General features: G+C 40.0%; 1 protein-coding gene across 2 annotated transcripts in view; it reads left to right on the top strand.

Moving 5' to 3' along the window:
- Positions 1 to 17,708: 17,708 nt before the first annotated feature.
- FBXL3 (F-box and leucine rich repeat protein 3) overlaps positions 17,709 to 27,070 on the top strand; it is a 35,547-nt gene continuing 26,185 nt past the window's right edge. The window contains exon 1 of one of the 2 annotated variants that reach the window (XM_069066837.1): positions 17,709 to 17,842. The gene's annotated coding sequence lies outside the window, so the exon portion shown is untranslated. Of the gene's footprint in view, positions 17,843 to 24,033; positions 26,568 to 27,070 lie in introns of those variants that run through there. The other variant, XM_069066838.1, reaches the window with a different exon arrangement.

Below are 27,070 nucleotides of genomic sequence, written 5' to 3'. Positions count from 1 at the left end.
ATGAATTGGGTTAACATTAATGTATTAGTCATTACTTTTGGGGTACCATCATCCAATTTGCCAGGTAGAAATTCACAAAATTTTTGCAATTTCATACTACATGTTTTTATTTTATCCTACAGGGAATATACAACTTGATTAGCCTTTTGCCGTGATTTTGTTTTCTATATATAAATGTCATGGACATGCCCCTTGGCACCTTCTAGAGGTTGAGTTTCAGTGACAGATGTCCTCAAAATGAATTTTTAAGCTCTCATTTACATAGAATCGACTTTTATAAGAAGGGTCACCCCTCTTGTCTGAGCAGTAAATTTTAGATGACATTTTTGCATCTTCCCCAAAAGGAACCTTCCTTTTGCTTCCTTATGGGGTAATTCTGGGAGTTCATCAAAGCTAAAAGCAGGACCATTAAGGACTGCCTCAGTGATGAGGTATAGGCTCTGGGAATCCCCCTTGAACTCTGATTAAATTGTCTCATTTGATGAGGCATTTTCACGAGGCAATAAGCCTTACGTTGTGGGCCCAAACCTCCCTTTGGCATTCTTCTATTATTAGACTTCCCACCCTTGAGCCTATCAAAATATCAATCCACTCTTCAACTAGCCTAGCCCACCATTGTCTGTAGTCTCCAGGTAGCCTCCAGCAACTTCCCACCCTTAATTACTTATTGACCTCATTAAGTCCTCCAGAAGACCCTTCCCCAAACTCCTCCTCTAGCCTTCCACAACTTTCTGTTTATAAGACCCCATCTTATCTCCATGTCTGTGAGAGCACCATAGAATAATCTAGCACAGACTTACTTTGTATCTAATGCAATCGAACTTTTAATAAACTCTACTTTTCTTTGGCTGAGAGAAGAGTTAAGTTGAATCATTTGGCAGGGTCCAGCTTGTTGGTATTTTAGGGTCTCCAGAGTAATCCTAACCCTCTTTATGGGTAACCTCTTCATTAGGGGGAAGGCATATGGGGGTTGTGTGTGTTCACCCAGATGTCCTGAGAGGATATAAATGCAGCTTGGCTGTCTCAATATGTCTCATAAGGAGGCAAGAATAGACATTTCTAATGTTTCTTTCTCCAAAGGAGACTTGGGACAAAATTATATTTATTTGCTGCCTTAACTATGATTAGTCTAGGGGAAGTAATTCTTAGAGTCAGGCTAAACTGTTGATCATTATTCTTTAATGGGGAAAGGAGGGCCTCAAGTTCTAAATCTAAGGTTTGACCCCTTTCCTACCAGAGGGCAGTTCTGATGGGCTGCTTGGGATCTATGTTTGTAATATTAATTTGTAACATCAGTCTGTAATGTCAGTTTGTAAAATCAATTTGTAAAACCAGTCTGTAAAATCACACTTCTTCCCTGCCCCCCCTGCCCCCACCCCAAGCCAGCCTCAGAGCATTAACTGCCCCTTCCCCCTGCTGAACTCTGCCCAGTAACAACTCATGAACTGTTTGTTTCTGCTTGGAACAATAACAAGCTACACCTATCAATCCTTCACTAAACTATCTATAAACATTTTAGCTTAGGCAAATGTTATCTCCCCTTAGTATAATGGCAAGCTGGACCCATGAATCCTTTAAGGTACTATCTATAGGTTAACTCCTTAGCCAATTATACACATACTGAGTCTCTGTTAGCCTTGGTTCCCAAAATCTATCTTGTCAAACATGACACTGATGGGTGGCAGACTAGGTACTTCTCAGTCGGCCCTGACCAATAGCTGACTTAGTGCCCATTTCAGGCCTAAAACCACACCTCCAGGTAGCCCCCCCCCCCTTGGGCTATTTCCCAGTGGGAAATACGCCTTTGAAGTTGACATCAAAAATGCATGTTTCTTTAAGCACTGACCACTCCTTAACTCCTCTCTAATCCCACCCTAACTCATCTAGTTAGCGTAATTGACATATGATTAATTGCCTTAAAAACTATGTTTATGTCATCTTTAAATTTTCAGGTTCTCTAAGAACTCTTGCCTGATGTACAGCGTAACAGTAAACTTGCAGGTCCCCTAAGGACCCTTGCCCGCTGTAAAGTGTAACAATAAACTTTTACAATTCTGACTCAAGTCTGCTTGGGCCTACTGAATTCTTTCCAGACTGAGTAGCAGGCATTCTGGTCTTTGATAAGGATCAGAGTTCCTGTATAACCTATTGCCAGCCCCCATCAGTTCCATAATGAACACAGGTAGGAAATAATAAAGAAATCCATTTATCCAAGTTGATAATGAAACAGAAATCAGAGAAAACCTACATAAGAGAATATATACCAGACAATACAGAGTAAAGGAGCTCTACCCATGAGAGATAAGTAGTGAGATAACTTATTAAAAGCAAGAGAAAGAGGGAGAGAGAGAGAGAGAGAGAGAGAGAGAGAGAGAGAGAGAGAGAGAGAGAGAGATTCATTCATTCCTAGGTCTCAAACTGAAGTTTGTAATGTAGCAAGATGGGAATGGGACTATATATGATCATTCTACATGTTGGCTTCTGCAAGAAACTTTCTCTACCTTCAAAAATCTGAAGAGAAGTTGAAATATACATCTTCATTCTTTTTTTAAATTTATTTTTAGTTTTTAACATTCATTTCCACAAGATTTTGAGTTACAATTTTTTCTCTCCCTTTCTTTCCCCTACCTCCCACCCCAAAATAGCAAACCTACTGAATACCCCTTCCCCAATCTGTTCTCTCTTATATCCTCTCCTTTCACCCCCCCCCCAGCTTTCCAGTAGAGCAAGTACATCTTCATTCTTGAAGTTGGAAGCCAGAAGAGTGCAGGATCTCTCCTCTCCCTCACTCTCACCAACTCTGGTCTACCCCTCATGCAAGTACAGGGCAGTGATCTCCACCAATGAGAAGGGAATCTCATGTAATTGGTCCTTGGAGATTCTAGACCCCAATCTTGTATCATTAGAAGGGTATTCCTGGGCAATGCAGTCCTGAAATCTAACCTTTTAACAAAAATGGGGGATTTCCTGGGCAGTAACAGTCTCAGAGGTTGTTATTAGGTAACCTTAAGTTCAAGAATATGAGAATCCAGGTATATATGAAGGGATAAGTAATTTTTTAGACAGTTTGTCTCTCAGAGAGAAAACAGAATCACATACATGGTGACCAGTGCCAAGAACATCAATAAGCTAAAGGTACAACATGAGGGGGCAAGGGCTCTGTAATTTGTGCTCTGCTATTATTGTGAATTATTTGGATGATGTAGGTTTTATGGGAGTTGGTTGCTGGTCCAGCAGTCCCAAGTCCATTTCACTTTTAAGGTGAGGCCAAGCTCTCAGAGTAATACCATGAGGTTAATTGCCTACGTGGATCTCTATAGAGTGAAAGTGAAGCTCATTATATGTTGCAGTGTTGACTGTCTAGCAACCCCAAGTTTATTTTGTTTCTGAGGGCACTCCAAAACACAATGTGACACAATGAGTTGCAGAAATGCATATTTGTTGTTTTTTTTTTCCATTTTTCTATCATGTCTGACTCTTCTGGACCCCATTTGGGGTTTCTTGCCAGAGATACAGGAGTGGTCTGCCATTTCCTTCTCCAGATCATTTTACAGATGAGAAATTGGGGCAAACAGGTTAAGTGACTTGCTCAGGGTCAAACAGCTAGTGTCTGACACCAGATTTGAATTTATGAAGAGTCTTCCTGACTTCAGGCCCAGCACTTTATTCACTGTGTCACCTAGGTGCCACAAATGCACATACCTATGTGTAAAATTCTTTGTGACTGTAGAAAGTGAGACTCTAGAGAAGAAGATTGTGTTGGTCATTTCTTTGCTACTATGAGACTTTTATGTATTTTGCTACATTGTTTATGGGCTAACATGAGTCATTTTATGTTTTGGGGGTAGAATAGAAGCTATCTTGTAGCCAATATATGCATCTATCTTCAATTCTTGTATGGGACCTAGGTCTGTAGTGAGTAAAAATATAACAAAGGTAAACAGAGACAAGTTTTCTAGGCAAGATAACAGTTTATTAACAATGACCTGTATAACTGTAAATAAAATAGGTAGAATTGTCCCCCCTCAGGTCAGGGACCCTGAAGGAAATGAAAAGATCATATTTTTGAGACCCCAAGGGAGGAGGTTTGGGTAGTAGAAAAGCCTTATGATTAGCTGCATCTGGGGAAAAGTAGACTGGATCATGTCCTTCTCTGACAATAAGGAATGCTAATTTCTGTATGAGACTCAGCTGCTTCTAGTAATCTTGGCTAGAAAAACAGAGCCACGCCAATCAGGATCCTTCCCACTCTTAGCCTTCCTTGGAGACATCCTGATATTGACATGGAAAGCAAGGACAGGAGAGCCATCCCCTGGGGAGAGACTCAGTCCAAGCAGGCTGATTCTTCTGTTTGTAAGTAAGCAGAATGGGTCGGCTAGGTGTCAAAGTGAGTAAAGTGCCAACCCAGGAGTCAGGAGGACCCAAGTGAGGTCGGTTCCAGCCTCCAACACTTAACACACACACACACACACACACACACACACACACACACACACACACACACACACACACACACACACACACACACACACACACTAGCCATGTAACCTTGGGCAAGTTACTTAACTCCAATTGCCCTCCAAAAAGGCAAAAAAAAAAAAGTGTAAGTAAACAGAAGAAAAGGTCCCACTTCAAACTGGTTAGCCAATGCCCCAGGAGGCAGGAGTGATCACATTCCTCAATTGTGCCTGGGAAAGGTCTCATTTTGTGCTAGGCTAAAAAATGGTATTTGACAAAATGGGGAATTGGATGGGTTACAGAGCAATACTGGTAATAAACAATATTACTTTTCCTCAGATCCCTTTTACTTAAATATGTAGAGCCATATTCTGAAATTTTCCCAGAGTGAAGACTGAGTAGCAGAATAATAAGTCAAAGGGAAGGTGGTCTTTTAGGGTCATCCACCAAGATCAAACCTAATCCATGTAACCCCAGAACTTGTAAGTGCACTGAGCCACAAGAATATCCTCTGAGACTGTGAAATATAGATATGCTATATCTACTACCCCCACCAGAAACTAAATCCTCTCAGTTGATATAGATAAGTTATTTTTTTTTACTTTCTCTAGATGCAAACAAGGCCACGATAACAGTTCCTAGTCTTCCTTACTTCACTACTCCCTCCCCCATCCTGTCTTCTTTATGTGTTGTCTTCCCCTAAACTATCTGTTTTGCTTTTCTAATTAGGGTCTGGTGCATGAGCAGAGTGCCTTGGACACCTTTTCTCCACATGGCTAAAATGAGGAGCTTGCTTCCTAGTGAGTCACAATGACAGTGTAAGGGAAAGGTCTTAGAGACATTGTGAAGCTTAAACATTCTATGATTAGTTCTGGTCAGTTAATCACTTGATGAGTGGGAAGCTGTTTGGCTGTGGGAGCGTCCAAAAGGTCTTAGTTAATATACTCATGTCTCTCTTACTCAGTCACTTTGACTTTTCTGTTCATAGTGGGATTCCACTCAGGACTTACAGTGAGATACAATGTGGTAAGGGGAAAAGCTTTGGTCCTCCATCCCACTGAGACCATGTGGTCCTTAGAAATGGGAATTAATCCTTGACCTCTGTGTTTATTCTTTGCCATTTTAGGTGAAGGGAGCACAGTCTCTGACACTGTGAGCTTTGAGGGGTCAGGAAAGAAAGCAATGGTAATCTGGGAGTAAAAATCCTGGCCAGATTTTTATAGGCAGCCAAGCATCAATGCCCCAAGGAGCAAAAAGCAATCTTTGGGAGTGACCTTCTCAACTCTGGTCAGCAGAAGCTGAGACAAGGACTCATTCACCAGTGATGCTGCATCTAGACATGAACTCAGTGGAACTAACACTAGATAGCAACTGTGCTAAGTTTTGAGCCCAAACCCTTCCCCTGCCCCAGGTGAGGGAATAATGGGGAGAGGATTCCCCATAATGTGAGCACGGACATGTTTTTGTGTTTGCACCATACCTTTCAAGTAAATATACCTTTATGAAAGTTAATTGATGTTGAATGGTTAAATAGAATTAGAGCATTAATAACAATGAGTGTAATGTGGTCTGTAAGAGCTTGATCTGATGGCAATAAAGAAGAGAGAACTCTAAACCCCCTCAGGGTCCCTTAGAACCTTGAAGAGCAGGTTCTGGGAGTTATTAACTGAAGAGTTAGTTCTGGGAGAGTTATCCAGTGTCTTCACCCACATATGGATCCCCAGCACTTAGCATGGCACACAGTAAGCACTTGATACATGTTTTCTCTTTCTATCATCCATGTTTTCCTAATCTACAAGGCTAATAACTTTTTTTTTTAAAGGGAAGAAACAAATCTGGTAATTTTAGCTTGTCTTGTCCATGCTGAAACCAGTTAATCTCTTAGGGATCATCATTTCTCTTTCCAAATGCTCGGGAACCATCTGTTCAATAATACTAGAGAAGAAACGAGCCTGAAGAAAAGAAGGGGAAGGTTATGGTAGCAATGTTAGTAATTGGAGAACTGTAATTCAGAGCTTTTCCTCCTCCCCACTACATCTTATAAACTGAAACTGATCAGTCTGTAAGCAAAGGTAAAGAATACAAGAATATCCCTTACAGTAAGAGAAGATCAACATCTTCTGGAGTAAACCATGGCAGGTTAGTTTGAGGTCACAAGTTCAAAAGGGAATAATATTAGGTACTGGTGCTGAGTCTGGGGGATCCAAAAATGAAAAATGATTAAGTCCCTGTCTGTCCTAGAGTAGCATATAATCTACTAGAGGGAATATGACTTGGTACTTGTACTTAAATATATTCTAGTAGATCTATGAATTGCTCAATTGGGTATTTTCTCCAGTGATGACTATCACAAGCTACCCAACTCCTGCCCATCCTCTGTAACACTGTCCTCCTATGTATTCATCATAAGAGCTCTACCCAATGCTCTGAAGACCTCCCTCACCTTCTCCCAACACCAAGGACACCAAAGAATATGCAAGCTATCAGTTAGTTGTCCCTGGTGTCACTGTGAACAGCTTATCTCATTTAACTGTATAGTGCCTGGATGACTTTTATGCTTTCTCTTTTCTTTTTCCTTGTTTTTAATGTATTTCTGAAAATTCCACCCACCATGTGCCATCTCCATTGCCTTTTAAGTGATCCTCAACTTCACTTCTTTGAAAGTAGTAGTGTTACATGATTCATAGCCACAGAATATCTCTGAAGAATATTGGTATTAAAAATATAGGCCTTTGTTTCAGAGAGCTTGAGGTCATTAATAGGACTCTGCATTTTACTAAAGGTAGTCCTTTTCAACTCTAGGCCCAACTTCTTGTCATCTTCCAATGTTTGTCTAGGAGATGAATGAGCTCTGTTGGTTGTCAATCATAATCAATAGTATATTATAACCTAGACCAAACTTTTTTGATCACTTACCCTATAAATAAAAATTGGGGGGACATGTACCCCTTACATATGTATATTTACTGATTTCTAAATTATATAGAATACTATTATACTAATAATTATATGTTATATTATAATCATATTATAAAACATACAAAGGAGAAATGTTTCAGAGAATGAGATAAATTTGAAATAATATTTGATTCTGGAGTCAATACAGAACCCCTGGAGCTTACTGAGTAAGGAAATGTCATAGTCAGACTTAAATTTTCTTTTAATTATATTTTATTTTTTGTCAATCTGTAAAAATTCACCTTCTTGCCTCCCCCTCCCCCAAGCCCTGCACAACCAAGAACAGAGAATAAAAAAGTGATCAAAGAAGACTATGCATTGAAGCCTGCATGCTCCATCAGCCTCAACCACTCCATCTACCTTATCAATAGTAAAAGGCTGGGGGCAGGTAGGTGGTGCTATAAATAAAGCACCAGCCCAGGAGTCAGGAGGACCTGAGTTCAAATCAAACCTCAGACACTTGACATATTCTAGCATTATTTCAAGCAATGCTGTGCACCTTGGGCAAGCCACTTAACCCTGATGGCCTTACCTCCCCCCTCCAAAAATAAATAAAATAAAATAACCACAAAATATGTAAAAATCTGGAAGTCAATCTACCAATGTATAGCTGAGTATAAATATAATTATTTTTAAAATTGTCTTTTAAATTAGTAAAGGGCTTCAGGAATGGCATGGATTTCTAATGTAAGAAAGCCAAGGAGGAAGTGCTGTCTCAAGGAGAAAGAAGGCTGTTCTGTCATAGCAGAGTCTAAATTTTCCCACCTTTTTTATCTTAAGAAATTTAACAATATTCCTTTATGCTTTTAGTTACTTTGTGCTCTGACTAGTTCTTAGTTATTTACAACATTTATTCATTCATCATCATACCAGCCCTGTGAGGTCCCACATGAAGCAGATCTTCTACCATTCTAATGGACAATGGTCCAATAAACTTAACTTCTTTTTACCAAAAGACAAGGAAAATTATCCAAATGGACAACATTCATTATTGAGAGCATTCACATATTTTAAGTGAGGTTGGCATGATGTTTCCTGTGGTGCTCTTGAAAAGCATACCTAAGTCTTGATAACATTTCTGAGGGACTCATGAGACATCGAATTGTCCCCGAGTGAACGTGTAGGAGCAATGAGAAGAATGAAAGAAGCAGAGTCATGAATGTATTGAAAGAATTTCTCCACATACAAACTCAGCAAATTTTTGCTATAATCCTATTGACTCATACTTTTCTACTTTCCTGAAAACAGGAGTTCACATTTATCATTTCTTATTGGTACAATAATATTGTTTTCTTTACTTGAGAGGATCAGCTTACTCTGGGTAGATCATAGGCCTAATTGTCAAATGGTCTGGCTAACAGTAAGAAAATCATAACCTGGGTGACTAAACCTGGAGATAGTACTTCCGGGTCAAAGTTCTACCCAAGATCATAAAGATGGAATTAAAAGAGAAGTGACCCAGCAAAATTACATAAGTTCATTGTTGTGTGATTTCAGTCTTATCTGACCCTTCATGACCCCATTTGGGGTTTTCTTGGGAAAGATACTAAAGTGCTGTGTGGTCTCAACCCTAAACCAAAGTGAGAAGAGATGGCAAGTTAGTTTAAGCACATAGGTACTTTATTTGAAATCTCTATACAAGATTTCCATTCTATATGTTATTTCCATGTGAGCAGTAAGTTACCACTAATCACTTGTAGATGGTAGAAGATATGGTTTAGAACCCAAGAATTTCTGGAAAGGGATGATGTAGGAAGGGGGATAGTGAAAAGGAGACTGATGACTGGCCAGGCACTAGGATCATAAGTCCACCTGAACCACATTTTCTTGGAGGTCAGCAGGTCTGTTGAATGGGAATAGACTACAGCAGGCTCAGGAAACATAGAACATAGATTTGTTTGCCTTATTCTGATATTTTAATTGCTTTTTATTTAAATAAGGGAAGCAATAGAGAACCTAGAGAGAGCATTGCTTCCACTGTTCCTGAGGGAGTTGGCAAGATTCTTTTAGTCTGTCCCATTGCTGTTCCTGGGAGGATAAAAACAAAACTTTCTTTGTGCAGACCTCTTATGCAGAATGACATCATTACATTTGTCTTCTGGCTCCCCTTCCTTTCCCCCCTCCCCCCATATTTTTAGTTTGTATTCAACCCACATTGTTCCCTTGCCTTCAATATAAAGTCATGCATATAAAACAAAATCACCCAGAAAATTTTTTTTTTAAAGAGTGAAGTTGGGGCTCAGATTCCTTAAGAATCTGGCCTGTTTGCATTAAGTGATACAAATGGTCAAATTCCTTAAAAGTCTGGCCATTGCTTAGATTCAATCTGGCCTGTTTGTCAATTCAAGTGTCACAAATGTTCAGATTCCTTAAGACTGGCCAAAAGGGCAGATTCTTAAAATCTCGCCCACTCCAACCAGTGTTCTAATAAACCTTATCTTTGGCTGAAAGAAGGCTTGGGTTGAATTCATTTGAGGCAGGACCTACTGTTGCTTGCCCTTGAATTTTGGGGCCCCAGTAACTCTAGACCTCAACATTTTGGTTCCCTGAGACCAGGGAAAATCTCAAGCTCTTCTCCAGCCAAAATTGGAGGGTATGTAAGCTCTTTCCCTATCCCTTTCTCACTCTGCAGTTGGGGTTGCTCTCCAAGTACCAGGGAAGGCTTTGGAGGTGCTTTTCAGTCAGTTACAAGGCTGTCTCAAACTCCACTTGATGCTCTCAGGCTCTAGGTCCAGTAGTTTGGCTGAAAGCCATGGACCTGGGTACACCTTACAAAGCACAGAGGAAGAGGATGGAAACCTTATCTGGAATTGTATGCCCAATTATCTCAATTCTCTTAGCACTAGGGAATTGGGAAAACTTCAGGTGCTTTTTGGTTTCTTGAGGCCTACCCCCTTCCCTCTATACCCCAAGACCCCCTGTCCCCATATCCATACCTGCAGGATCCCTCTTCTCTTCCCACTTTCAGGCCACCCAACTCTTGAAGCTGGGCTCAGTGGGACTTCTCTTGAGATTTGCCCCTAGGTTAGAACTAGAAAAAGCTCAGTCTCCAAGACCTTGAAAAGGAAAGCTTTGTGCCTGGCCTCTCTGATCTAAAGGACCAAGATACATTGTAAAAATTAAAAAAAAAAATTAAGATTCTTCTTCCTGTAGTCTTGGTTCTGACCGGGCTAAAACTACAGTGAAAAGATAGAATAGCTAAAAACATCTTAGCAGATTCTGCAACTGGTAAACCCATCCTTAATAATTTTTATATGATCTGGAAATGCCATTGGTGTCATCTGAAGTTTAAAATTTTAATACTGTTGGTTATTGTTTTAATGTGTAAGCTTCTCAACAAGCTTGTTTGGGTTATGGAGTTCCTAAACAATGAATTTGGCTTGCTGAGAATTTGCAAGTATATAGAAATGATCTCTAATGATTGGCTTTTACACAAAGACAAGTTTAAATTTGATAGGTAAATCCTGGAAAATTTTTCCCTAATTTGTGATTAGTGAAATTTACTGTTTGAGGTAGAAGCTCCTGGGACCATAATTGATTTTGAGTCGTCTGATGGATCTTAATAATCCATCCATAGTCAATAGTCAATACTCTACCATCTGAGATAAATGCCATAAACTACTCAGAGAGAATGTGATACAGATGGGAGGTCTGCATCTGGGAAAGATGAGAAGACAATTTTAGCCTCAGTCTAAGATATGATCCTTCTGATTCAGCTTCCCCATTGTATTCCTTTGAAAAGAATGTTACTCACCTGGCTATTCCTGAATCTGGCTATGAGGTAGAATTGATACTATATGACTGGAAAACTGTGAATTATCTGAATTCTAAGGATGTTTTGTCCTGTATAAATCTTGTCCCTGCTTTATTCTTTTATAGCAAATTTCTATAATCAGAGCAAGTAGTCAGTAAAAGATATAAGCACAATGCAAGTATATGAGATCATGCTGTTTTGACCTGAATGTGTAGTCATTTAATACCCCAAATAACCGAAATTAAATCAGAAACACCTTCAGTTTGGTTTGGGGAAGAGAATTTCAATGCACTCAATTTTCTTAGAGGGAGGTAACCTATTTGACCTAATCATTACTTAAGTATCCTCCTTAGTCTTTTGCTATAATTGGGGTAAAAGTCAGTCCCTGGCCAAGGGTGGAAAACTCCTACCTGCAAAAGTGTTAAACTTTTGAGAAAGTAACAAGATCAGATAATCCACAGGTCAGATGTAAATGATTTTAATGGGGCTCTTGCACTTTTACTTCTTCCTATATTTGGGCCCTGAAGACTTGTCAGATTTGTGTCCTCCAGACTACAGGTCATTCACCTACAGTTGGTAGCAAACAGTTGGTACCAGCCAATGTTCCCCCCATCATCCCCTGGATGTAGCCTCTGTTTGATTCCAATCAACCTCTTCTGGGACTCCCTGGAGGCAGGGACCTCTCTATGTCCCTTGCTAGCAGGAAGCAGTTTCAGAAGCCAAGACCTCTGTCCCTTATTCCAAAAGAATTTGGGTCCCATTTGTTTGAGGGGGGAATGATGGGGATGGGATCTGAATCCCTAAAAGGAAAAGATCACGTCTTTGGGATCTTGACCCCCAAAATGAAAAAAAAACCCTGTACTCTTCCATGAGGCCAAGGTCCCTGCAATTTTCCTGGGGTACCCAGACCTTCCGGATCCTTCTCTGTTACTTCCCAGTCACAAAAGATTACTTGGTCACTCCTAGATCCTTCCCACAAGTCTTTCTGTATATAAGATACATCTTGCTCCCCCATTAACTTGCTCAGATTCCTTAAGAATCTGGCCAATGCTCAGGTTAAATTTCTTATAAACCTTAAAAATTGACTTTCAAAAACAAGACTCAAGAGAAGCATGAAAAGGTAAATAGGAAAGAAAAATCATAAGGGACTTGTTAAAGTTGAACTGTTTGTATTCCTACATGAAAAGATGATAGTTGTAACTTGTGAGACGTTTCTCATTATTAGGTGTATCACCAAGGCAATATTCACAGCACTGACAGCAACTATGAATACACTGGCATATTCTGAATTGAAAAATATAACAGACTTTCCATATAGAAGACAGAAGCAAAACATTTATTCGGATACCAGGAAGCCAACTCCCAACACCAGAAAACTGAATCCATCATAGCAACAAAGAAGTTAATACATATTATCACTGTAGGAAGCAACACCATCCCAAAGCCTTCTCCCCTCAGACCTTCCCACAAACACACATTCACAATCCTAATTGTCTGATTGCCTGAAACCTCTCCTTCTAACTGCTCTGACTCATTTCTTGCCCCACCCCTTCCTGCTCCACCCATTCAACCAACTCCTCCCATTACAGTCTCCATGTGTTTACATTCAGCCTATTAAGGAGCAAGGAAGATCTTCAAATTCCCATTTCCATTACATTAAGGTAGTTGGAGGGACTATAAATAGAGAGCACAGATGAGTTGAATATGAAGGGATGATATCTAAAGAATAAAATTAAGGGGTGAGAGAGGAATGTATTATTGAGAAAAGGAGAAAGGGGGAGATAGAATGGGGTAAATTATCTAACATAAAAGAGGCAAGAAAAAGCTTTTACAGTGGAGGGAATGAGTGAACCTTACTCTCCTCATATTTGACTTAAGGAGGTAATAAAACACACACTCAATTGGGTATGGAAATCGATCTTAAGTAGGAGGGGAAAGGATAAGGGGAGGGGGGAATAAAAGGAAAAGCAGATTGGGGGAGGGGTAATCAAAAGCAAACATTTTTGAGGAAGGACAAGGGTCAAAAGAGAGAATAAAATAAATGGGAGGGGGGCAGGGGCAGGATAGGATGGAGGGAAATGTAGTTAGTCTTTCACAATATGACTATTGTGGAAGTGTTTTGCATGGCTACACATGTACACCCTATATTGAATTGCTTGCCCTCTCAATGAGGGTGGGTGGAGAGGGAGGAAGGAAGAGAATTTGGAACTTAAAGTTTAAAAAAACAAATGTTTAAAATTGTTTTTACATGCAACTGGGAAATAAGATACACAGGCAATGGGGTATAGAAATCTAGCTTGCCCTATAGGAAAACAGAAGGGAATAAGAGAAGCAGGGAATGGGGGGGGAGTGATAGAAGGGAGGGCATATCGGGGAACAGGGTAATCAGAATGTGTACCATCATAGGGCAGGGGGAAAGAGAGAGATGGGCAGAAAATTTGGAATTTAGCATCTTTCAATTTTGAATGTAGGCAACAAACATTATTCTGAGATAATAGGGCAGCTAGGTGTTATATAGTGGATAGACTGCCAAGTCTAGAGTCAAGAAGCCTTCTCTTCCTGAGTTCAAATCTGACCTCAGACACTTATGAGCTGTGTGATCCTGGGCAAGTTACATAACCCTGTTTGGCTCAGTTTCTTTATCTGTAAAATGAGCTGGAGAAGGAAAGGGCATACATTCTAGTATCTCTTCCAAGAAAACCCCAATTGGGCTCGTGAAGAGTTGTACACAACTGAGCAATAGTTTTGTGCATTAAATACTTGTAGTTATTCATACTAAACATTTGGGACATACTGAATATTGAATTCAGAGGCTCTACCATCTAATAAGAGAGGCAAAGGATAGAGATGAAATGGAGTACCAAGGTTGATATCTTTCAAGATGATGAGGAGGTTATCCCAATAGGATGGTGAATCTTCAAGCATGGTGAAAAGACCCAAGGTAGTTCAGTATGGGGAGGCTTACTCATCCAAAGTCCTACAACTTATACAAGTGCAAAAGCAGAGCTTGGATTCATCCAGAGCAATAGATGATCTCTCAGGTCCCTTCCAACTGTGAATACTATGATCCTTTTAGGTTTCTCTTAGGCTTAGGCTTTATCCTCCTACTCCAGTGATTATAGATTATGGTCACAAAATTAACAGTTCAGGATATTACACAATGTTACCCCAAATTAATAATTGCTATATCTTAGAATTTAGGGCCACCCAGTTCCACAAGAGCCTGCAGAGGAACCAAGGAATGGATTCTTTATGAAGGAACAGGGTTGTTTTCCATGGCAACCAATGAGGTAATCCTTTTTTCATTTAACTCACTGAGGAGTCATGTTTTCATTTCTAAAAGCTGTTATTTTCTTAATCTTCTAAACCTCTGGGGATCAGAAAAAGCAAAAATAATGAAAACTGATTAAATTCACTCAGTGAACCTGGACATTTTTACCTTACAAAGAACATTAACACTCCTTATGAAAATGAAGGAAGCTGTTTTTTTGGATTTGACAACTTACATTAATACAAAAAAATTACAGACTCCTAGAGCTAGAAGTGACCTTAGAAGTCATACTTGAAATCAAGATACCTGGATTCTAGTTTCAACTTTAGAGTCAATTAGTTACATTACATTGGACATTTAACTGTGTCCCTTAGTTACCTTATCTATAAAGTGAAGGGACTGGTTTAGATGTTTTCTAAGGTTGTTTCCAGGTCAAAGATTCTCTGAACATCCCTGAAAAGTGATCTTTGGCTTGAATAACTTCTGACTAAATACTTCCACAGAATGAGTGAGTACTCAGTACTCCACAAGACAATCCATTCCATTAAAGAAAAGTAAGTGGTGCAGTGCTCAGAGTCAAGAGACTTCAGTTTAAATCTAACCTCATTTAACAGCCATGTGATCCTGGCAAGCCACTTAACATGTTTGCTTCATTTTCTTTAACTATAAAATAGGGAAAATAACACATATGTGACAGGGTTGTTGTGATGAGTCTCAAGTGAGACAAGGTTTATAAAGTTCTTTTGGCACATAGTTAGCACTATCCCTTTCCCTATTCCTACCCCATTAATAGCTAGCTAGTCAACAATATATATGAGTACCTACTTTGTGAAGAGTGACAAGGGGTAGTAGATGAGAGATGATTTTGGAGTCAAGGATATAGGGATTTATAATGATTATATGACCCTGAGCAAGTCACTTACCTTTTCAGTGTTGTATACAACTTTCTAAAACTAATTTTCAGAAGAGTTGCTTTAGGAGGAGTTTACTTAATCATCCATCCAGAGCATTTATTAAATGCCTACTATGTACCAGCTGGGGCAGCTGGGTGGTGCACTGGATAGATTGTCAGGCTTTTAGGACTGATAATCATTGAAGATCATTTGAACCCCAATAAGGGCCAAAGCCTGAACTAAACAAACTAACTGCTTTGCTTTACTCTAAAAATGCCCTTTCCTGTGTCAGCAACTTCAAAGACCAGATAAGGTTGACTTCTCTCATCTTGGTATCCCAGGGTCATATGCTATATGGGGGAAACTCAGATATCCTGGGATTATATTTTCCAACTGACACTACTTTGTCAATTTATATTTACAACTTATATTCAAGAAGAAATTTCCTTTGTCATGGTATAGTCAAACACATATAGAGACCATAAATCTGAGGGACACAAACATCCTGACTTGTGAACGCCCCAAAATGTATTTAAAGCTCTTCATTCTTTTATCAGACAATCAGAACTTATGTTTTGACTCTGGGCAGCAGGAATTAGCTTCTAGCTTTAAAGGAATAAACAACATGGGGACAGCTAGGTGATGGCAGTGAATAGAGCACCAGCCTTAGAGTCAGGAGAACCTGAGTTCAAATGTGACCTCAGACACTTAACACTCAACTAGCCACTTAACCCCATTTGCCTCTGTTTCCTCATCTGTAACATGAGCTGGAGAAGGCAATGGTACACACCTCCAGTAGCTCTGCCAAGGTAACTCCAAATGGGGTCACAAAGGACAACATGTGCAAGTCACTGTACTAAACACTGAGATTACAAATAATTAAAAAAAAGAAATCCCTATTTCCAAGGTGTTTGATTTCAATCACCAGATAACCTGATAAAGAATGGAAAGATAATAGTCTGAATCACTGGAGGGAGTACTAACACTTGGGAAAATTCAAGAAAAAAAACCTGGTAAAATATTCCAGTTTCAGTGGAGCAGTTCAAATAACATTGTTACTTCGGGGACTCAGTTTAACTGTTTAGGAATCTCAAGGGTGGGGAACCTGTGGCCTTGGGACCTCAAGTGACTGAATGCAAACTTCACAGAACAAATCCACTTAATAAATGATCTGTTCTGTAAAACTCGAACTCGAGGCTACAAGTTCTCTGCCCACGGTTGGGCCCAACACTGCATCACTCTGCTGACAAATCATTAAATCCTCCAATTCCTGAACCTCCCGTCTTCTACACGACGGGTTTTGGATGCTCACATCGCAAACAAGTGAGCTCCATTGCCAGTTTCCTGAAGGATGTTTTTGGTGAGATTGTGTTCCAGCATTTCCCCAAACGTCTTACAGCTGTTTCAGGGGAAGCCCCTTGTGTTTGCAAGTACATGTTTCTGCCATGATTTGGTTACTTTTTCAATCCTTACGAAAATTCCAGAAGCAAACTTAAAAAAAGCAGGTGAATTTGAGAATAATTCCTGCTAGCCTCTGTCTAAGAAGTGGCTCGCCCGGGGTTTTCCTCTTTTAGACAGTCACCTCATCAGTGTTTTTATCTTCGCACATATGAAGGTAGAGAGAGTAGAGAATCCAGACCAGGGCCCAGGACTGACAGCAGATCCCAGCTGATCCCCCCGCCCCTGTCATCCGAGCCCGGAGGTCCCTCACTGCCCCCGCCCCCACCCCGGCCAAGGGCTCCCTCCTTTCCGCTAGCATTACTTTTCTTACTCCGCACCATCAGCCTGCTCTTTCCTGGGTAAGAAAACTGAGAGATTCTCGCTGGCTCCTCCCCTCCCCGTGGAAAATTAAAAGCCCAGTAAACACGTCTCCCTCCCAGTGATCTGGAGTTTTCTGAAGGCTCGGGGAAGGAGCTCGGATCAGACCGCGGCGCAGCACGGCGCATGCGCCGAGCCTGGGGGGCGGGGCCTCCAGTATTCCTCGGACTGCCTGTTTCGGCTCCGAGGCTCCTTGGCCTCCCGTGGCGAGCGCGCGCCTGCCCGCCCGCCTGCGCTACTGAGTGGGGGTGGGGGGAAGTCGAGGCGCGCGACCGCAACGGCGAGCGCCATTTTGGACTGAGTGTCAGGGCGGCCAAGAGGCACAGAGAGGGAAGGGAAGCTCGGCTGTGGCCGCGGCGGTCTGACGGGGACTTTCGGAGCTTGGACAGGGGAGCCAGGCCAGGGAGACTCGGAGTGGGCGTGATCAAAGCCCAGGGCTTCCTCGGAGGGTCGGAGGGTGGGGTGCGGAGAGGCTTCGGGGAGGGCCCCGGGGTCCGGAGAGGCGGAGCAGCCTGGGCAGCCGCGCCAGAACCTCGGGCTCGGATGCGGGCGGAGCGCGAGGGGCCGCGGCGGCCGGTGTGCGGAGAGGGGGCCCCGGCGGGCCTGACGTGAGAGCAGCGGAAGTAGCCGCCGCCGCCGCCGCCTCCGGAGCCGGGGGTGGCGTGTGAGGGAAGCCGCCACCAGCACCAGGTAACGGAGCCACGGCGTCCCGGCCGCCCCTCGCCCTCCCAACCTCCCCTCGACCCCGAGAGGGAGGGTCTGGCCTGCCGAGGTCTGGGGGAGGGGAAGTCGGGGCGCCCCGCGGGGCCGACCCCGGCGGCTGAGAACCGAGAGCTGGAGAGGGGAGTGGGAGGGGGGTCGCTACTGTCCGTCCCTCTTCTCCCCTCCCCCCTCCCCTGAAAACGTCCTCCAGGTGCGCCGGGAGGCGTGGGACGCTGACCGCGCCCCTGCGCTGCGGGCCCGGTTGTTGTTGCTCGGCCGGGTGACTCCCGTCCAGGGTTCAGGAGTGGGACCCGGGCGCGCTGGCGGGGGAGGGCCCCTGAACGTGGAGTTTGGAATGAGTGAGTGGTGAGTGGCATTAAAGATGTCCACACGGACTGCTCCGGGAGCCCACGCACGCTGTTTCAGTCTGTTTCTGGGAAAGGCACGAGATTTGGCGGGCAGGGTGGTAGGGGGAGGATCGTCCATTGAAGCGGAAATTAGCTAATGACGAATAACCCGGTTTTCGCCCTGCTTTGGTTTTGTTTCAGTTATGCTGGACTGGCAAACAAGTTGTGAGGGATGTTTCCAAAGTAAGGAAAATGGTGCAAAATTAAACGTTGTTTAATATGCCTTCGGTGGGGAGGGCCCAGATTTTTACTTTGGTTCTTGTTTGTGAAATTGACACTTTCTGTTATCCATTAAAGTTCATTAAAATACAGTCAACCAGTTTTCTTTGTGTGGGCTATCCTTTTGGTGTCTTTATCTGGATTTTTTTTTTTCTTTTTAGCACCATCTGAGTTACACTTCTATTCTTATCTTCTCACTTGGAAAGTATGCACTAATTTTAATATTGGACTAGGGGCTGGTGCCAGACCTGAATTGAACAGGTATCTAGAACTTTTGGATGAGTAAACTCCGTCTACCCGAGCACGTCGGTACCTTTCTTCTCTGCGAAGCTTTTGTCTGAGAGATTCTGTCCAGAGTTAGGGTTATAGTCATAGTGGAAGTATATGTGAGGCAGAAAGACTGAGTTAACCTGCCTCTCACATAATGGCTCTCTGACCATGGAAAGTTAACCTTTAGTGTTTAGGCTAATGGTATCAAACTCAAGTAGAAACATCTATGCACTGCATGTAGACCCAGAAAACCACAAGTTAACATGTTACATTTGTATTTTGTTAAACATTTCCTAATTACATTTTAACTTGGTTCCAGGGGCAAAGCACTCTGGAAGGATTTTTCTGGCCCTGAGCTTGACACTTCTGCTTTAGGCAGTTCTCAAGAAGTTTTGAACCTTCATTAATAAAATTGGGGTTGCTCCATCTGGGAGTTCTCTACCAGTGAAATCACAGGGCTATTCCTTTTGCCAGTCTTGGGTACTGTTGCTGATGATGAAGTTAACTTTCTAGTTTCAGTAGTTTTGGGGGAGTGTTAGAATTTTGCCCAGTAACTCTTTGTACAGCAAAACCTTTTCTTTAGCTTGTATTTTACTTGCTGATTTTAGTTTAAATCCAAAGACTTTGATTTATATAAGAAAGCACTGTATTGGAGCATCTGTAATTAGAAATTATGGTAACTTGACATTTAACAAGTCCACCTGGAGAGGCCTGATTTTTGTCACTCTGGAAAAGTCTTGACTTTTATTCTTCGGTTCTGTTCTCTCCCTCTCTTCCGATATGTAAGTTCTTCTCAGTTTGAGTGGGTGATCAATAGTTCATTGACTGAACTGCAGACAGGCAAATATCCCTGAAGCATCAATAAGTTTGTAGAATACAGATCTGTGTGTAAATTAGGCTAAATAATTAACTTTGAAGATGATCTGAATTATTGTATGTAAATAGATTAATAAATTGGGTTTACTTGACAAAAGTTTATTTAAAAACACTAAGAGCTTAATTATATGCTGTATGGCTGTTAACACACCCATAATCCAGATGCTTATTTTTTTTTCCTAAATCAGTCATCTAGTCTAACTAACTCATGCTTTGACATGAATGATTTCTATTCCATTCCCAATAAATTATCCAGTCTATCCTTAAAGAGTCTTGTGCTTCAAAACTTGTTAGAAAGTTCTATATATTATGTATGTAGATGACCAGAAAAAGAAGAGTGGTTTGTTTTTACTACCTTTGCTATCTCCCTTTACCATAGAGTAAGAGACTGGAAGAAAGACTACACTTTTGCTACTAAAGCAAAAGATTTCAGTTGGATATTAACTCTGATCTCTAAAATAGCTATATGGGTCCTTTAGATTATAGTTCTGGGCATAGGACTTTTTAATTGATTAACAACCTCGCCTTGCTCCTATAAATTAATATAGTGCCCATTATTCTGATACCTTGTTTATACAAGGTAGTTTGCTTGTTATCTTCCCCAGTAGACTGTGAGATCACTGAGAACAGGGTTTTTGCCTTTTCTTTGTAGCCCCAGTGACTGCCAAATAGTAGATGCTTAATCAAGGCTTCTTGACTATTTGGAGCCAATATTTTCTTGCTGCAAATAGGAAGTAGCAGGGTATTGTAGAAAGAGTACTGTTGTTTAGAGGCAGAGAACCTGAGTTGAAATAGCTCTGCCATTTATTATATGTGTGACCTTGGAAAAGTAATTTGAGCATTTTGGTTGGGAAAAACCATCTGTAAAAGAAGGGGGTTAGACTAGATGACTTTTCCTGTCCAGCTCAAAAGGCCAAAACCTTACCAACTTCTACCCATTGCTCTGAGTTCTGCTCCCAAGACCAGCAAAAAGCAAGATTGATCCTTCCAGATTATATTTCTTTCCAGATACTTGAAGATAGCTATCTAATTGACTAAGTTTTTTTGTTTTTGTTTTTTTCTCCAGGCTAAACATCCCTCATTCCTCCCAACAATTGTGTGGCATGGTTTTATGTCCTGGTTGTATTCTGGTTGCTTCTCCTTAAAAATACTCTAACTTTACCTTCCTAAAATGTGGCAACCAGAAGTCAATGCAGTATTCTAGATGTGGTCTGGCCAGGCCAGCATATAAAGGGATCATTACTTGAATTCTGGACAGTATGTTCATAATGCAGCCTAATAAAACATTAGTATTTTTTTTTCCTGCCATGTCACATGTAAGACACATATTGAGTCAGTTTCACTTTTTTTTTTCTTTTTGGAGGAGGGAAGGCAGGGCAGTTGGGGCAAAATGACTTGCCCGAGGTCACAGGGCTAGTAAGTATGAAATGTTTGGGGCTGGATTTGAACTCAGGTCCTCCTTACTCCAGGGCTGGTACTCTATTCACTGCACCACCTCGCCACCCCTATTTTTTTTTTTTTACCACTAATTATTCTGTTTAGCATCAGTCACTATTTTTCCCTTCTTCTGTTGACTCTTGAGTGTTTTTTCCCTCATATACTTAGCCAGTTATCTTTCTCTTCTGTCTATCCTTCCCACTGCTACACTTCTACCACAGACCCTCCTGACTACCTGTCTGAACTGTTGTAGCATAGCCTTATAACTGGCATTCATTCCTGTCTTTAACAATAAATTCCTCCCTCTCCCCCACAATGGCACTGCCAAACGAATATTCCTCACATAGATTTTGTCTTGTCACTCCTGCTCAGAAGTTAAAATTAGCTCCGTTACCCTGCAGAATAAAAGTTCAGACGCTTGACTAGTATTCAAGACACTTTATAATTTGAAACACCTCTGCTCTCTCACCTCCATCATCTATAGCTTTAGAGACCATGTTTTTTAACTTCACCGTCATCGATAGCTGTATTACAGAGGGACACTGGATTACTACTATATTGCTGCTGCTGTCCTCTGAACATAGCCTGTCCTTCCTTGCCCCACACCTCCATATCTTAAATGTCTTCCTGCCCTCTCTTCCCTTGTTAAATTCCTATTCATACTTTAAAGTCCATGCAAATATTACCTCCTGTAGGAAACCATCCCTTTTCTTCCCTCACATAGCCTTTATTTAACATCTCTAATGCACTTAAGTATTTATTTTAGTGGCAACTTTGTATGGGATTGTAAGTTTTAAGGTAGCAGGGACCATGTTTTAGCTAAACTTTGTACTTTCTGAATTTTCTAGCAACATGTTCTTTACCCAGAGGACACAATAAAATTTGTTAACTAAATAAGAATGGTTAAAAGCAGTGATGTTAAACTCAAATAGGAACAGACTGACTAATCAAAATATAAGCATTCCTGTTGATCACTTACAGACTTAGTTTTAAAGTGTAATATTGTCTCTTTTATTATATTTTTATTTCCTTTACATATTGGTTCTGGACAGTGTTTTGGGCCTCATTGTGTTTGACACCTCTGGTTTAAGTGACTTAGTATTAGCCACTGTGTTTAACATTGTATTTACAATTTAGTGGTTCATCTTGCAGCTTAATAAAAAAAAAACTTGTTGCAATATATTTTTTCACTTACAGAAAAAAGTACTTTAAAAATATACTTTCTGGTAATATGTGATATAGGGCCTGGAGTCAGGAAGACCTAAACTCAAAACCAGCCTAAGACATACAGGACACAGTGTGATCCTGGGCAAGTCACTTAACCCAATTTGCCTCCGTTTTCTCATCTGTAAAATGAGCTGGAGAAGGAAATGGCAAACCTATACAGTATCTTTGCCAAGAAAATCCCAAATGGGGTCACAAAGAGTTGGACACAACTGAATCGACTGAACAACAACAAATGAACACGTGATGTGTCCCTTTTGTACCTACGTTCTGGAAAATACTGTATTGTGATTGTGTGCTTTTTCTAAGTGTAATTTTTTAGAAACTCACAGCGCCTTGAAATAAGTTTTTGTTTTAAAAAAAAGTACTAAATAGGAAAAAAAACAAATTGAAGGGCATTTTCAGGACAAGAATATTATATAATTAATTGCCTAGAATTAGGCTATAATGTGCTTTTTTTTTTTTTTAAACATGTCTAGGTACTCCAGGAAAAGCAAGTAATTGAAACTCAGACTTAGTAATTGGTTCTTTTATAATATTCTTCATGTTTGGAGAAAATTATTAAAAGAACTATAGGTAGAAAATTTAAAAACTTTTCTAGTTTATCAATTTCTCAAAATCTTTAGCAATTTGAAAGCACTCTAGCAAATTGTTTTTTTCTTGACCCAAATCTTCTATTTTAAAATTAAAGAAAGATGAGTTAAAGTAGAAAATGGGTCATAATGACACTGTTATTACAACCCCTTTTTAACCCTGTTGACACAATAAAATAGTATTGAAAGTGACAGTAGTAGGCACTATATATTTTATGCTTTCAAATGAAAGATTCTTACTTGAATTTCAGAAGATATTATGTTGCATCTGTTCGTAAATATTTTGTGATTTTGTATTATCCCATCCAATTAAGTTCTGAGGTCAGTATAGAATATTTGAAGCCCCTTCCATTTTTATCTTGTATGTGTGTGTGATATTCTGACTTCTTAGTCTATGCCATCAGCAAAAGATATGTTGCAGTTAGTCCCATTGTGATCCCCATCCACATCTTGCTTTTCAGTAGCTATTGCTAGTAAACCATCCTTCTATTCTTCTGAATCTTACTTTGAGTGCAGGAAACGACTATATAGTGGTGTACACTACTGTGTAGGCTCTCCAGTTTGTTAGTGACCTAAATATGATGCCTAGAAATGGACATGGTACTTTAGTAGTGGTCTGATAAAGGCAGAGTACAAGATTATCAACACTATCACCTCCCTAGTTCTGGACACACTGCCTCTTCTAATGTAGCCTAAGATTAAAATAGCTTTTTTTGGCTGCTATGTCATACTGTTGACTCAATGAGCTAGCGCTTCATTAAAATCTGCAGTTATTTTTTTAGCTGAATTTTTGTCTATGCATGTCTCTCCTATCCTGTATTTATGAAACTGATTTTTTTCATGACTTGGGAAATCACTTAAAATTTTTTTCAGTTAATAAGAATTTATTTTTTTTCCCTCTTATGCCCTCCCTTTCCTAGGAAAAAAAAAGAAAGAAAAAGAGAATCCTTGAACAAATATGTATGATCAGGCAAAACAGAGTCCTAAATTGGACATCCCCAAAACTGTGTATCTCATTCTACAACTTGGCTCCCTTCAGTGCCAGGAAAGTTCTTAAATCTTTCAAAATTGTCTTTTACATTGTTATTGCTGTTGTATAAATTGTTCTAATTTCTACACACTTTCTTCTGCATCAGTTCATACAAATCTTCCCAGGTTTTATATACCATAATTTGCTTAACAGTTATGTAATTTATGAGCACTCCATTAGTTTCTAATACTTTTCCAGTACAAAAAGATATTTTTGTAAATAGAATTTCCCTCCTCCATTCCTTTTTTCTTTAAACTTTTTGAGATATAAGCCTAGGATATGCATAGTTTAGTGACTTTTGGGGCCTTCTTCCATACTGATTTCCAGAATGACTGGACTGGTTCACAGTTCTACCAGCAGTGCATCACTATTTGTTTATCTGAAATCTCCACAACATTTTGTAATTTTTCTTTTTTGTCATCTTTGCCAGTCTGATAGATGTGAAGTGGAACCTCAGAGTCTCTTTAATTTGCATTTCTTTAATTATTAATGATTTGGAGAACTTTTTTGTATGGCTATTGAGAGCTTGGATTTTTTTTCTTTGAAATCTGTCAGTTCATATCCTTTGACCATGTATCAATTGGGAAATGGCTCATATAAGAAGATATTTTAATCTGTACTGTATGTATCTTGAAAGTTAGAACAATTGAGGTCAAATATAGAACTGTTAAATTTTGTCTGACTAAATTCAGCCCATTCTATAGACTTTAAATATCTTTTTGGATTCCAATACTGTTAACCATTGTGAATTATCCCTACAACCTTCCTTTTATCAACTGGACCTTTTTGTCATTGTTGGGTCTCTGGTGATGATCTTATACCAAATGTAGATCTGTATCTAGAGGTTGTGACTTGTTCAGTATCACAGCCATTATGTGTCAGTGATGGGACTTTAGCCCAGATCTTTCTTTCTCCAAGGTCAGTTCTCTATCTTTATGATATCTTGCCTTTCTCAGCCTTCCATGATAGCTATACAGTCAATTGGTAAAATTGATAAACAGCACATCATAAAGGACAGATTACCTGGAGGTACCTGGAATACCACACCTCCCTCCACCTTGCTTTCAACTTGCTAATGACTCCTCTTTGGGAGTTTATTTAGCCAGTTCTGAATTCATCTCCTATTAGTTAAAGACTCTCTAATTTCAGCTGGTATAGTATTGGATACTATACTAACGACTTTGCTGAAATTTTGTTATCCTCTGTCTGTTCCATTCTCCTGATGGATCAATCAGGAGATTTCAACCTTGTTGAAAGAAGAAATGAGGTTACTCTAGTATTTCTTCTTGGTAAAGCCAAAGTTACTGCTTCCCTTTACATTTTCACAGACTGCTCCTTTAATAATATATTTTACGATTTTTCCAGGAATTGTCAGTTCATTGTCCTATACTTTGAAAATTCTACCGTATTCCTTTTTTTGAAAATCTGAACAGTATTGTTATTGTGACCCGTTTTCTACCTTAATGGTGTCTTGCATGTAATGAGTATTTACTGCAATGACTTGTGTATTTTCAGTATGCCCAAGGTATCATCTTACTCTTCACCCTTCATTTTTCTTCTTCCTTCTTCACCTTCCTACATTTTGAGATTAAGAAGTTATTTTCTAGTATAACAGAAGAGTCAGAATTCTAGCCTACTACTTAAAAAAAAGTTTTTGTTGATGTATTCTGTTTTTATGTTATCCTTGTTATTCGTTGATATCCATGTCTGTTCTCAGAGAGTCTAGCCTGTAGAACATTTTTAGAGTAAAAAAAATCATCAGCCCAACTGATTGGTATATTGAAAAAGTCTGAAAACTTGTGCACTCTGTAACCCCCATGGACCTCTCATTCATGAAAGGTTGTGTTTGGGGTGTTTTCTCATATCTTTTGAGTTATCCCTTGGGGTGTGCATCTTTTAAAAAAAAAAGTTACTTACATTATACTCTTTGAATTTACCAGAGGTTTTGGCATACTGACTCCATGGTATTCAGGGTCTGAAACATTTTCTTTCTTTTGAATCTGTTGGTCATCTTGCTAAGCCATGTTTCTTTGATGAAACTTTTCTTCATTGATGTTAGATGTTAAAATGTAACCTAGTTACCAAGCTCAACATGCAAAAATAAGTAAAACTTGAACATAATGGACCCAGGCAAATGATTTATAACAGTTAAATCCTGTATGTTTTTGCTGTTTAATTTAAGGAGGAAATCCAGTTGTGTCCCAGGGGGGTGCCCTGGTTGAAGGGAATTCCTCTATTACTCTCCATTTATATCTCTTTTCTCCTGCCTTTTATTTGGTAGGGGTATTCTCCAGCTTTTATTGTCTTCCTTTAAAAATTGGGCAGTTGATACATGATCTTGTTGCTTTGGAAGCATAAATATGTTGATTCTTTTTCTCTTACACGACTCAACTTTTTTAGAACTATCTGCTTTTACACATAGAAGAGAGTGATCTTTTAAGTGGTGCTTGATGGCAATAGTTCTTAAATTTTTTTGGCCAGTAGAACTATTTAAGGAAAAAAAAAAAGAAGAAAAGACCCATTGGGCTACTTCATCCATTTTTTCTTCATGAAAAGATAAGGAATCTCTGAGGAAGAAGCATCAGGATGCTCTGAGGAGAAAGAAGAATCTGCTTGTCCTTCAAGGAATGATGATGTGAACCCACAGGTACTGGCAGGTGAGAGATCATCCAGTAAGGGTCAGTGGAAGAAGAGGAGTAGTAGTAGTTGGTGACTCCTCAATAAGGAGTTCTGAGGCACCAATTTGTTGACCTGATAACAACTATCTTAAAGTCTGATGTCTTTTGGGAATGTAACCAGGATGTCACAGAGAACCTCTTAAGACTTTTCAAGCTAATGGCTGATACTTATTTCTTATGTGATTTCACATGGGCACAAATGATACTGCCAGAAGGAATTAGTAAACATTGCTAAGAATCATGAAGTCTTGAACAAGAAACTGAAGACCTTAGTAGTATAGGTAGTTAAAAAAAATTATCCTTGACAATTGAAAACAAGGGTTTCAGCAGAAAAAGACCGGTTTGGGAGATGAACAGCTGGTTAAGAATGTCATATACCTAAAAAGTGGCTACGTATCTTAAGTGGAATTTGAATTTCTGAACATGGCTTAAAATATAAGAATAAAAAGTTTCTGGCCACCTAACAAGAGCTAGAGTGAGAA

The sequence above is a fragment of the Petaurus breviceps genome, unplaced genomic scaffold, assembly GCF_028583685.1.
Source record: "Petaurus breviceps papuanus isolate PSGF00001 unplaced genomic scaffold, PetGlider_PUasm1.0 90730, whole genome shotgun sequence".
Lineage (NCBI taxonomy): Eukaryota > Metazoa > Chordata > Mammalia > Diprotodontia > Petauridae > Petaurus > Petaurus breviceps.
This window is presented reverse-complemented; position numbering and strand designations above follow the sequence as displayed.